The sequence below is a fragment of the Sus scrofa genome, chromosome Y, assembly GCF_054392235.1.
Source record: "Sus scrofa isolate SSC_HxYL_T2T_F1_AM1 chromosome Y, Sscrofa_HxYL_maternal_Yorkshire_Landrace_v2.0, whole genome shotgun sequence".
Taxonomy (NCBI): Eukaryota; Metazoa; Chordata; class Mammalia; order Artiodactyla; family Suidae; genus Sus; species Sus scrofa.
Window position 1 is genome coordinate 15,749,039 of NC_139402.1, and position 14,263 is coordinate 15,763,301.

A 14,263-nucleotide genomic window follows, 5' to 3' on the forward strand; every position below is an offset into this window, starting at 1 on the left:
CAAACTCTTGTCTAGGAGGGCTCTGCCTATGCAAGAGCTTCCCTTGATAATTTGTTAGGTGTTGCTATCTATTTTGCACAAGAGTGTTTAGACATTTGGTGACTCTTCAGTGTGAGCAGGCTGTTATCCCCAGTGTGCAGAGGATGTTTCCAGGGAGAAGGAGGCAATGAGGAGGGATAGTGGTCAGCGCCTGGTTGCTAGGCTCTTGACAATAGCAAGCACCTGCAGCAGGATGGCATCAACAACTTCCAGTTGCAGGGCCCTGGGAAGTGGTCTTGAGTCTCAGGCAGATTTAGGCGGTGCCCAGAGCTTTTGGCATTTACAGTGTCAGGGTGTGTGAGTTCCCATTAGAGTGATGGCAAAAATGGTTGCTTTCTAATCACAGTACCCTCTATGAGGCACCCTCTGTGGTGATTGTGGCTGCACGTGGTGGCTGTTCATGAGGCCCAAGTGGAGTCAGGTCACACCTACATGTGATCAGAGGTAATCGTGGTGGTTGACCATGGCAGCTTTAGTTCATGCAAGCAGCAACCCATATGGCTTAGCCCAGGTAAGAGGTGCCACACAGGCTGCTCCTAGTTGCAAGAACCTGGGCAGTGACACTGATTGAGCATGTGTGAGCACTGACTGGAGCATTTAGCAGTGGCAGCAGCAGGGCATGCTTGTTCCCAGGGGAGTGAGAGCAACGAAGTGTGGTGCCAGGTTGCAGTTCGCCCTTTTTGCCAACCTCTGAGGTGACTGTAGCCGCAGGTGGAGCCTGCTCAGTGATGCTAAGAAGCTACCAGCCATGCCTCTATGGCTTCTGAAATGATGACTGTTGTTTGTCACCACCACCTATAGTTCATGTAAGAGCCACCACATTGTGCTTAGCTCCCACACCACCCTTTAGCCAACTCAAGAAACATCTTGTGTCCCCTAACCCGCGTAAGTGTTCTCTTGCCAACCATAGCCTGCCCCAGAGGCACCAAACCCTCTGGGATTCCATATGTGTGCTAGGAAAGCATTTTCTATGGTGATTCACCCCTCCTCCTTTTGCCATCCCAAACAGAGGGGCCTTGATTCTTCTTAGGGTCCAGACTTCCTCCCAGGCTCCCTCAGCTGTGGTGTTTGACTCACCTGCCCATGGTGCACTGCTCTCTGACACCTCCAGGTGTCTCCACACAACCAACCTTGTCCTCTCTCTGGAACTGACCTTCAGAAGCTGAGTCTCAGAACACACACACCCCACCTGACCATCTCAAGCTGTGGTGTTTGGGGTGGTGGTGCAGAGGATCTGTGTGGATCTCACTCTGTTTGCCCTCCTCAGTACAGCTGTGGTGCTTTCCTCTGGCACCATGAGGTCCCTATATTTTGGTTGACTTCCCAGTTGGTTAGGTGACTTGCAGGTGTGGGTTCCTTCTGTGATTCTCAACTCCCTCTCAGGAATCCTTTTTCCGTCCTCATTCCCTTTCTCTATTTTTTTTCCTAAATTTGTTCTCCCCAATTTTCAAGAGGTTCTTGCCTTTGTGGAGGTTTAATATCTTCTGTCAGGGTTCACTAGATGATCTGTGTGAATTGTTCTACATGTAGATGTGTTTATATTTAGTGGTTGTGGGAGAATGTGAGTGCAACATCTGACTCTTGCACCATCTTCATCCTCCTCCCTCAACACACAATGTACCAGAACAGAATTAGGAAGAAATAACCATATTTGAACATAACCAAAAATTATTTAGGACATGGAAGCCATATCCAACACTCTCCGAAGAAAGAGAAGCACTTTGATGAATCCAAAAAAGTATTTAATGGAGAATCACTAGCAGTCCTTCTCCAACTCTTCCAAATAACTAAAAATGAGGAAACACTCTCCGTCTCATGTTGTAAAAGCAGCATTGCTTTCATACCAAAACCGAAAAAGAATAGAAGAAGAACTAAAACCTACAGGCCAATATGCTAGTAAACATAGATTCAAAAATTGTCAACAATTCTAGCCAAGGAAATTCAATAGGACATTAAAGAATCACCATGATAAACTAGAATAACTCCCTGGGATCGACAAAACAGTGGAATATTGCGAACCTAAAATTTCAATAACCTAGATAAATATAACCCAGAAAATTTTCACAGGATTCTTAAAATGTTCTGCTGTGGCCAGCACTGCATGGCAATGGGGAAACCTGGAAGAGGGTTGCCTCTTCAAAACACACAAGACTACTTTACATTTAGAAAGTGGGAGATGAGGTGACACTCTGTTCCACAGAACCAGTGGGGCCTAGGATTTAGCCCATAGGACTTTTATTAAGGAAGGCAAGGAGATTAGTAGTAGAGGGATATAGGAAGATTACTAGATTATTGGTCAGGAATGGCCATAGGCAAAGATACGATTTTCTTCTTAGTGATATCCAAGGGGGTAGTCTTTGGACATAGTGCAGTTGTTTACAGAATAACATGAATATCCTGTCGTTGAAGGAGACCCTCTACTTTAAACCTCTGCATCCCACAGATATCTGCCTTCTGCACAGTTCAGCTGTTCAGTGGTCTCCAACACATTTTGATCAAAGCTCTAATTGTTTAGAGAAGAAACATCTCAGGCAAAATGAACATCATGTATTTTACTTTCTCTGTGTATGGTCTTCTTTATATGTTGTTGGATTAGGATGGCCATAATTTTATGGACAATTTATGCCTCTATGTTCATCAAATACATTGGCCTATAGTTTTCTTTTTCGTGGAAACTTTTTCTGGTTTTGGTATTTAGGGTGATGGTGGAATCAGAGAATGTCCACACGATCATCTCAATAGATGGAGAGAAAGCATTTGACAAAGGCCAACATCCATTTGTGATCAAAATGGGTATAGAGGGAACATACCTTACCAACGTGGGTATAGAGGGAACATACCTTAACATAATTAAACACACAGTGAGGTAATACTCTGTAGAGGAAAGCTAAAAGACTTTCCACTAAAATCTGGAAAAAGACAGGGATGCTCACTCTCACCACTGTATTCAACATAGGGCTGGAAGTCCTAGCCACAGCAACCAGATAAAAAAAGAAATAAAAGGCATCCATATAGGAAGAGAAGAGGTAAAACTGCCACTTATGCAGATGCCATGATACTGTATATAGAAAACCCTAAGGACTCAACACAAAAAATGCTTGAACTGATCAACAAATTCAGCAACGTACCAGGATATCAGGTGACCATTCAGATATAAGTCATGTTTCTCTCTACTAAAAATGGAATTTTAGAAAAGTAATACACAAAAAGCAGCACCTTTTAAAATGGCAGGACAAAAAATCAAATACCTGGGAATACATGGGACCAAGGAGGTAAAAGACTTATATTCTAAGAAATATTAAATATTAATCATGGAAATTAAAGAAGATGCAAAGAAATAGAAATATACTCCATGTGCCTGGTTTGGAAATATTGATATTGTAAAGATGGGCATACTACCCAAAGCAATCTAAAGATTCAATGAAATTTCTATCAAATTACTCATGACATCTTTCACAGAACTAGAACAAGCAATCCAAAAATTCACATGGAACCACCAGAGACCCAGAATTGCCAAAACAATGCTGAGGAACAAAAACCAAGCAGGAGACATCTGTCTCCCAGACCTCTGGCACTATTACAAAGCCACAAACATCCAGACAGTGTGGTACTGGTACCAAAACAGACAGGCAGACCAAAGGACCAGAATAGAGAACACCGAAATAAACTCAGACACGCATGTGTAAATTAATCATTTACAAAGGAGGCAAGACCATAAAATGGAAAAAAGAAAGTCTATTCAGCAAGCATTGCTGGGAAAACTGGAGAGCTACATGCAAGTCAATGAAACTAGAACACACCCTCACACCATGCACCAAAATAAACTCAAAATGCTGAAAGACTTAAATATATGTCAGCACACCATCCAACTCCTAGACGAGAACATCAGCAAAAGATTCTCTGACATCAACCTTATGAATATTTTCTCAGGTCAGTCTCCCAAATCCACAGAAATAAAAGCAAAGATAAACCAGTAGCATCAAATCATACTGATAAGCTTTTGCACAGCAAAGGAAACCTAATAGAGACCAAAAAGACAGCTTATAGAATGGAAGAAAACAGTTGCAAATGATGCAATGGATAAGGGCTTAGTCTCTAGAATATATAAGCAACTTATACAACTCAACAGCAAAAAAGCTAACAACCCAACAGAAAAATGGGCAAAGCCCTGAAGACACATTTCTCCAGGGAAGACATACATATGGACAACAAGCTCATTAAAAAGTGGTCAGCATTCCTGTTTATTAGAGAAATGCAAATGAAAAGAACTGTGAGATACCACCTCACACCAGACAGAATAGCCATCATTTATAAGTCCACAAAGAACAAGTGCTGGAGGTGTTGTGGGGAAAAGTGAACCCTCCTGCACTCTTCATGGGAATGTATGCTGGTACAACCACTATGGAGAACAGTATGGAGGTACTTTAGGCAATATGTAGAAGCAGCATATGAGCCAGCAATCTTACAGATTCTGTGCAGATATCTGGACAGAACTTTCCTTAAAAAAACACATGTACCCACATGTTCATTGCAGATCTATTCCCATGGAAATGATACAAATATCTATCAACAGATGATTGGATTAGGAAGAGGTGGTATATACACGCAATGGAGTACTACTCAGCCATAAAAAGAATGCAATAATGCTTTTTGTGACAATGTGGATGGAACTAGAGACTCTCATTCTGAGTGAAGTAAGTCAGAAAGAGAAAGACAAATACCATATAATATCACTTAAATATGGCATCTAATATATGGCACAAATGAAACTTTCCACAGATAAGAAAATCATGGACTTGGAGAATAGATTTTTGTTGTCAGGTGTTGTGGTGGGAGTGGATGGATGTGGAGCTTGGGGTTAATAGATGCAAACTCTTGCATTTGTATTGGATTAGCAATGAAATCCTCCTGTGTAGCACTGGGAACTATATCCAGTCCCTTGTTACAGAGCATGATAACATGAGAAAATAGAATGTGTACATGTATGTGTTACTGGGTCATCATGCTGTAACGTAGAAAAATTCAACTGGGAAATAATTAAAAAGGAAATTAAAAATTTCACTTCAAAAAATCATGCTTAGGTATAATAGATGGGTAATTGAAATATGGCACAGAAAATGCAGTGAAATATTCACTCATAAAAATAATGAAATGCTGTCTTTTGAATCAAAACGGATGGACCTTGCAGATATTATGCTGTGTGAAATAAGTTGGAGATACACGAATAAAAGTGAGTATGATCTCACTTATATCTTTGAGAAGAAAATCCTAACATATAGAAACAGTGAAGTGGAATGTGTGAAGTTTAGTAGAAATGGAAAGATATTCATCAAAGCTATTGGACAAGTTATAAGATGAATATGTTCTGGAGACCTAATAATCAGCATCATGACAATAGTTAGCTATAGGGTAATATCTTCAGGCATAGCTTGGAGATATTTTGGTTTTTTCCCGAACCAGTCTAATAAAACAAATATCAAAATAGAATCACTTAATTTATTTGGCTTCCCAGTGCATATAAAATTTGCTGAAATGTACAGTGATCTGTTAAGTTTTATGCAATTGTACTATGTCTAAAAATGTACCTCCCTTAATTGTAAAATACATTATTTTTGTAATGTGAAGTAGCATTTGAACATTTAGCTGGTCATTGCATTTTGCTGGTGGAGGGTCTTGCCTTTTTTTTTTGGCTTGAGCCACATGTCTCAAGAGCAGGTTTAAAAAAATTCAAATCTGTAGTGTAAACAGTTGTGCTGTCATCCAGGATTTGGTGTCACATATAACAGAGCACAGGAAGTGTGAAGTTAGCCTAATTCTTTAGAGCTCGAGGATGTCCCAAATGGTGAATGAAAGTTGGCTTTGACTCAAAGCCACACACTGCCTTTGCCCCTAACAAGAGTGTCAGTTTGTCTTTTGAGGCCAAGCATTGACTCTTCCTCTCTAGCTTGAAAGATCTCTCTGCAATCTTTTCCCACTAGAAGGCTGCTTTGTCCACACTGAAAATCTCTTGTTCAGATTATGTGTTTCCTTCATGAATTATCCTAGGTAGTTATTCAGGATAACATGCTGTAGATTCTGGGTTATCCTCACCTCTCTTTCTCTGGATTGGGCTTTACCTAAAGGAATTTTTTTTTCTTATGTGATCTATCAAGATCATGGAAACATTCTCCACATCAGCAATAGGTCAATTTCACTTTCTTAAAAGCTGTATGTTTACTGGAGTAGCACATTTAATTTCCTTTCAGGAGGTTTCCTTTAAACTTTAACCCACTGTGATTGTACCCACATCCTCACAGACCCTACATTGGGTCCTTAGCCTCTGAGCCACAATTGGAACTCCTAGTTTATAACTTTAAGAGCACCAGAACCCAACAGAAGATCAACAGGGTACATCCAATATCATTTATGTATGTTAAATACAACTTACCTAAATACAATATTGAGGTGAATATTTAATTCTAGGAAAGGTATATACAATATTGATTTTCAGGTGAGTTGTCTCAGCCAAAAAAATGTAAAAGGAGATTAAATAGAACATTCTCAATATTCACTTTATCATTTGGAGGAATTACACCAAGCTAGAGTGGACCTTCATAGGTCATCTAATTTATGAACATAATAAAAATAAGTCAATATGTCTATATACAAATCTACATGAAGTGCTTCCATGGACTTGACAAAGTTTTAAGTACCTGAAATGTATTATCTCATGTAATTTTCACAATTCTATCAATGGGTGTCTACATTTTCTTTCTTAGATGCAAGAACACAGGAATTAAGAAACTTGCCAAAAGGTTTTCACTTGCACAGTATCAGACAGACTGCCTACACATTCCTTTAGTACAATTGCTCTCCTTCTATGCTATAAAGCTTCTATACTCCTAAGCACAATGACTAAGTATAATTAAAAGGGAAAGTTGCAGATTAAGCGCTACCTATTAAATTCCCAAATACAAATTTACCTTGATATCTTTACTTTACATATGCTATAGTTTCCTGAAAATGCTTTCTCACAGGAGTACCCATATGAGATTAGTCTACTCCAAAACATAACTACTTATCTCACCCTTTTCTCATGGTTCCCTAGTGTTGGGTTTGCTTAGAACCCTAAGTTTATCACTAAATGTTTAATAAACTTAAGTGATAGAGTATATGTGAAAACGGGTACCTAATTGGTTTTGTTTTAATTTATGGCCTCGTATGATCTATTTCTTTGAGAAAGTCCCTCTTTGGCCCTAAAATGGGTATAGTTTATCCTAAATATACTGAAATCATCTGTGACGTTTCCTAACTAACATTTCTGTGTTCCAAAAAAAAAGTGAATTATAATGATTGATATTGTAACAGTTTTTACAAATCATTTCAGATACCACGTAATGTCAAACAGGATTGTGACAATTTACTACAACTTCTCTCTTTATATCATTGAATGAAGTGTTACTCAATATGTTTCAGTTAACTTTGAAAATAAGCAATGACGCTTCCTTAAAAAACTGTTTATTGAGCACTTCTTTCTTAATGCTAAATGAAAGTCTGATGTGTTTTATCTGTAGAGCTAATTACTGTCTATCATTATTCTATCCTTCACTTGTTTAATTTTTTTTCTTTTTAAGTAGTAAAACTTAAAAGAACATGTGCACATATCTGTTAATTTTTTCTTAGTCTTTCTATTTTGAAATGGCAGAATTCTAGGAAATTGGAAAGGCATTGAAAAGGTGGCCTGTGTGTACTTTACACATGTCCCCTAATTGAGTGCTCTCATGTAATCTGATGTAAATATAGCACACTTTAACTAACCAGAATTTGACACTGGTCAATTTATATGTGTATAGTTCTATTCCAGTCCATCCACATGTAGATACATGTAACGGCCATTATATTCAATAGAGAAAAAATGGTACATTTAATAAAAATTTAGTCTTAGGCTATTTTGAATGTTTCAATCTTTCATACTTTCTACTTTATTACCGGAAGGACTCTTAATCAAAAAATCATACCATACTAAAAATATTTGAGATGGAATATTACTTTTTTCTGCTGGATAGTTAAAATATTATATCATTTGATTTCTCCTTTAAGAATTGATCAAATAAATTATTTCCAATGTTTAGTATTAATTTTCTCTTAATTCCAGCTTCATATATTTATACTCTGAACTCCCCCCCCCAAAAAAAAATCAAAAAAATCAACCACATAAAATTTTAGTGCACTCATGGTAGGAATAAATATTTCAACTTCTGAATTTCTACTATCGTGTTTTTATACCCAGTCTATCACTTCCAGCACTAGTTTAAAATAACCAAATTTACCTCTCCCCAAAGGATACTCTCTTACAGTAAGTGTTATATACAACTAAGAAACTAATTGTGGACTAGAACCAGTAAGGCCATGGATTGCTGATGCAACTGAAAGCCTGGCAATGCATAAAACACCATGGCTTGACATTGCAATCTCCCTTTTCAGCATCATCTTTCCTCTTCTGATGCTAACTTCAACGCTCTTTCTTCTCCTGTTTAAGTTTTGTGAACAATTTATAGTAAGTTTTAATGGTCTGTACACACCTGTTGGAATGAAGTAATATCCAGGGTTAATATTTCTTGATAACAGAGATGTAAAAACATTTGAAAGATCTTTATTTCATGCATCTCTACTTTGAAAATTATATTTTAATTTAGTCAATAAACACCAAATTATTTGCCTATCATGTAATTTCGGATTTAATCATATTTTCATTTATTTTGTCCTGCTTCTTTAATTCTAAAAAATAATACATAAACTCATTTGAAAGGTACAAAAAATAATGGTCACCCTTGAACAAACTAACAGCCTCCTCAAATTTACTTACTATTTTTATCATTTTATACTTTTTTCTTTTCTTTTTTGTTCTAATGTTTCTTATTTCCCCAATACAATTTTTCCCTACTGTACAGCATGGTGACCAAGTTACACATACATGTATACATTCATTTTTCTCCTGTTATTATGCTCCATCATAAGTGACTAGACTGAGTTCTCAGTGCCTCATAGCAGGATCTCATTGCTGATCCATTCCAAAAACAATAGTTTGCATCTATTAACCCCAAGCTCCCAATCCATCCCACTCACCACCCATGGCAACCACAAGGCTATTCTCCAAGTCTGTGATTTTCCAGTCAGTAGAAAGTTTCACTTCTGCTGTATATTAGATTGTAGATATCAGTGGTATCATATGGTATTTGTCTTTCTCTTTCTGACATTTCACTCAGTATGGGAGACTCTAGTTCCATCTGTGGTGCTGCAAATGGCATTATTTTGTTCCCTTTTTATGGATGGGTAGTATTCCATCATGTATCTATACCACTGCTTCCTAATCCAGTCATCCATTGATGGACATTTGTGATGTTTCCATGTCTTGGCTATTGTGACTAGTTCATTGTCCTTGCAGTACTTACTATTTTTAGTTTGCTTATAACCATCCAGCTTTTTCCTTGTCTCTGTTATTCTTTAAATATATATTTCAATTACTTTTCTAAAAATGATTTGTTTTTATGCGATTTCAATGATTAATTGTTTTCTTATAAAAGTTTGTATATATTTTCCCATGATGTGAACTGATATGAGTTTAGTATTTCAAAGATTAAAAATGTTTTTGATTTATTGTTCTTCAATTAATGAACTTTACTTCATTTTAATATCTATGCTTAAATGTGGTTCTTCAAAACTCAATAAGACATAAAGAAATCCAGTAAGTGATAAAAGCAAATACAAACACTCTCTGGAGGAATTTACCTTCAAGGTGACCTCAGAGAAGTTCCAAATTTCTATGGACATACCCTATTACTTACAAAAAGAAGATACCACTAGTGAAAGAAATTTTCTCCAAACATTTTATTTGAGGCAAAACACAAAATAAAGTTAGTGCTTCTAAAAGATAAAAGGGTTTACAAAATGAAAAGGTAATTTCCTCAGTACTAATGAACAAATCCTTAAACGAAAAAAGAGAAACGCTAGAAAAAATACACAATTAATGATTTTGAATACATTGAAAGTAATCAGAAAACTGGAAGTATGTCCCATAAAGTTGGCAAAACTATAGTTCATGGCTAAACATTAGAGATTTTACAACCCTCAAGAATGAAAAATGAGGAAGTCTACAATTCTACAGATTTAGGAGATGAAACGTCCAGTCATTTCGCAAAAATACAGTGTTTTTTAAATGACGAAACAATTTTAAAGTATTTAAACCATGAATTCTCAGACTAAAGACTGTATGTCAGGCATGTACATCTGTGTGTGTGTGTGTGTGTGTGTGTGTGTGTGTGTGTGTGTGTGTGTAAACATCAAAACAAAGAAAAGATGAAGTGCACACTTTTGGGTAATTAAGTTACTGGAAACAGGCTAAAATCACCAGTTTTATCAGTCACACACCACTTACTAGAAATACAAAGAAAGAGCAAGGCATAGAAAAAAATAAGACCTAAAAAATTCATAGTAAAAACAAAACTTGAATTAAAAATGGCTAGAAGCAGGGAGAGAGGACAAGATGGCGGAGGAGTAGGAAGACACCCTCGCCCTCTCCCACAAACACAACAAAAAAAGCACATCTACAGAATAAATGACTCACACAGAACAGCAACCAATCAATGGCAGAGGAACCTAAACTCCAATAATGGCAAGAAATTCGTGACATTATTGGGCAGAACAGGAGAAAAGAGGAGAGTGAGAGAAGGCGAATCCGAGTGAGACGGGGGCTCCCGAAAGGGAACTGCGGAGGAGAAAGGGATCCCGCACCCTGGAAAGTCACCTACCGGTCGAAAGATCAAACGAACCGGAGGAATCTCCAGATGTAGAGAAGAGTGTAGCAGTAAGTTGGAGTACGGAAAAGCCGATCAAGAACCCAACGGACCATCTGAACTACGGGCAGAGTCACCAAAAATTGAGACGCCTGGGTGGGGGCTGAACACCGAGACCTCGCCTCTGAAGGTTAGTCCCCGAGAGGGGGCCGGGGGACGCCTGGGTGGGGGCTGGGCACTGAGACCTCGCCTCGAAGGTTAATCCCTGAGAAAGGGCCGGGGGATACCTGGGTGGGGGCTGGGCACCAAGACCTCGGCTCCAGAGATTAGTCCCCAGGCTAGGGGGGCGGGGCAGAGCGGAAACTGCTTGGGAGGTCTAGAAACCAGTAGACGGGGCAGAGACTGCCTGGGAGACTAGAAAACAGAGCTGTCGCAGAGGAAGGGAGCAATACTCCAGGAGTGGGGAAGGGAAAAGCCACATCAGAGGGAACCTGGGAGAAGAGCCAGGTCTGCGCCCATGCTGGGGAGGGGAGAGAAGAAGGGGTGGGTCCCCATAGAATACCCCCACACCACAGCATGCTTACAGGCCCGCTAGCTAGCTAAAAACTCTTCTTCCCAGTGCATCCCATCCCCCCACCCCCGCCACGCCCTATGCTCTCACGGACCTGGGGCTGCCTGCCATCCAGGAGGGCTGGCCTCAACAATTGCCTGAAGCCTACCACCGCAGGGGCTGTCCCTGCACAGCCTGCTTGCCCTTTGGAGGGGCTACCCTTCCGCAGAGCAGCACCAAACACCACCAGCCCCCGAGAAAAGGCCTGCAGCCTAGAAAAGCTAGAAAAATCTTAGCCAGGCTGTGAATAGGCCTAATTCTCAGACAGTTTTTCTGAGTTGGGTTGCCCCGGGGAGGAGCCTCTTCAGTTTCCAACGGCCCTGCTACCCGCCCAAGCCCCCAGGGGATGCCCTAGTGGACCAGCTGCATAGGACTGCCAGCTCCAGGCAGGATCCCCTGCAGCCCAGAAAAGCTGCAACAAGCTCAGCCAGACTGTGAAGATCCGCCTACATTCTCAGGCTGTCCTTCTGAGTTGGGCTGCCCTAGGGAAGTGCCTCTCAGGTTCTCAGTGCCCCAGATAGCTGCTCCAGCCCCCAGGGGGTGATGCACCCCTAAAAAGCAGCTGCCCAACACCGCCAAACCCCTGCAAGAACCCCACAGCCTAAAAACACCAGAGCAAGCTCTGCATGGCCAAGTGAAATCTGCTACCATCACGGTGTGGACCTCTCAGTCCTGTCTGCCCTCAGGAAGTCCTCCTTTGCTTCAAAGAAACACTGTTAGCCCCATCAACACTCCAGAAAAGCCACACTGCCTCAAAAAAGATTGACCAACAACACCAGCCCTCAGGAAATATTCCACGGCAGTGACAAGGCAAACACTGCCCGATAACGGAGAGTAGAACTCCCTCAGGAGAAAGAAAACAACAAGCAAGATGAAGAAGCTGAGAAACCACTCCCAGTCAAACCAACAGGAGAACTCACCTAAAACAGTCAACAATGAAACAGATCTCGGCAGTCTGACAGACCTGGAGTTCAAAAGAGAAATAGTGAAAATACTGAAGGAATTAAGAGAAGATATGAACAGTAATGCAGATACCCTCAGAAAGGAGCTAGAAAATATAAGGAGGAGCCAAGAAAAACTAGAACATTCATTTGCAGAGATGCAAACTGAACTAGGGGCAGTAAAAACCAGAATGAATAATGCAGAAGAACGAATCAGTGATATGGAAGATAGAATAATGGAAATCACTCAATCTGGTCAACAGACAGAAAACCGAATCAAAAAACTGGAAAGCAATATAAGACACCTATGGGATAATATAAAGCGGGCCAATCTACGCATAATAGGAATTCCAGAAGGAGTAGAAAAAGATAAGGGGATGGAAAATATATTTGAAGAAATTATCGCTGGAAACTTCCCAAATCTAAAGGATACTGGATTCAAGATACAGGAAGCACAGAGTGCCCCAAACAAACTGAACTAAAACAGACCCACACCAAGACACATCATAATAAAAATGGCAAAAGTTAGTGATAAAGAGAGGATCCTAAAGGCAGCAAGAGAAAAACAGAATGTTACCTACAAGTGAACCCCCATAAGAATATCAGCTGATTTCTCTACAGAAACACTACAGGCCAGGAGGGAATGGCAAGAGATATTTAAAGTGCTCAAAGGAAAAAATATGCAACCTAGAATACTCTATCCAGCAAGAATATCATTTAAAATAGAACGGGAAATAAAAATTTTTCCCAACAAACAAAAACTTAAAGAATACAGCAACACAAAACCCAGGTTAAAGGAAATATTGAAAGGGCTTCTCTAAACCAAAAAGAAAGGAAGGAAAGGGAAGAAAAAAGAAAAGAAAAAAAAAAGAAGAAGAAGAAGAGGAAGAACTAGGACTGAGGAAACTGCAATCAGAGAGAAGTCACTCAAATAAGCCAGCATACAGATTTAATCATGAACATGCTTCAAACAAAATAAAATTAAAAAGAAAAAAATAAAAAAGAGTCATCAAAACCATAAAATGTGGGCAAGGGATGTCAGGAGGTAAATAAACCTTTTTGTTTATATGTATGTCTCTCTTCTTAATTTTAATATAGTAATGAAGTGTTTGAACTTACAGGACCATCAGGCTAAAACACACATTTATGGGAAGGGGTTAGCATACTTAAAAAACAGGGCAATCACAAGCCAAAACCAAATATTGCATTTGCAAAAAATGAAAAAAAAAAAAACCACTCAAGCAGATAATAACAGGAGACCATCCAACCAAAAAAAAAAAAAAATGGAGAACCATAGAATCAACTGGAACACGAGGTTCAAATGGCAATAAATAATCATCTATCAATTATCACCTTAAATGTCAATGGACTGAATGCCCCAATCAAAAGACACAGAGTGGCTGAGTGGATAAAAAGGCAAAAACCTTCAATATGCTGCCTACAAGAAACTCACCTTACGACAAAAGATACATATAGATTGAAAGTGAAAGGGTGGGGAAAAATATTTCACGCCAATAGACATGACAGAAAAGCAGGAGTCGCAACGCTCATATCAGATAAAATAGACTTTAAAACAAAAGGCATAAAGAAAGACAAAGAAGGACACTAGTTAATGATTAAGGGATCCATCCAAGGAGAGGATGTTACTATTGTCAACATATATGCCCCAAATACAGGAGCACCCAGATACACACAACAAATATTAACAGACATAAAGGGAGATATTGATGAGAATACAATCATAATAGGTGACCTAAATACCCCCCTCACATCAATGGACAGATCCTCTAGATAGAAAACCAATAAAGCAACAGAGATCCTAAAGGAAACAAGAGAAACGTTAGACTTAATTGATATCTTCAGGACACTACATCCAAAAAAAGCAGAATACACATTCTTCT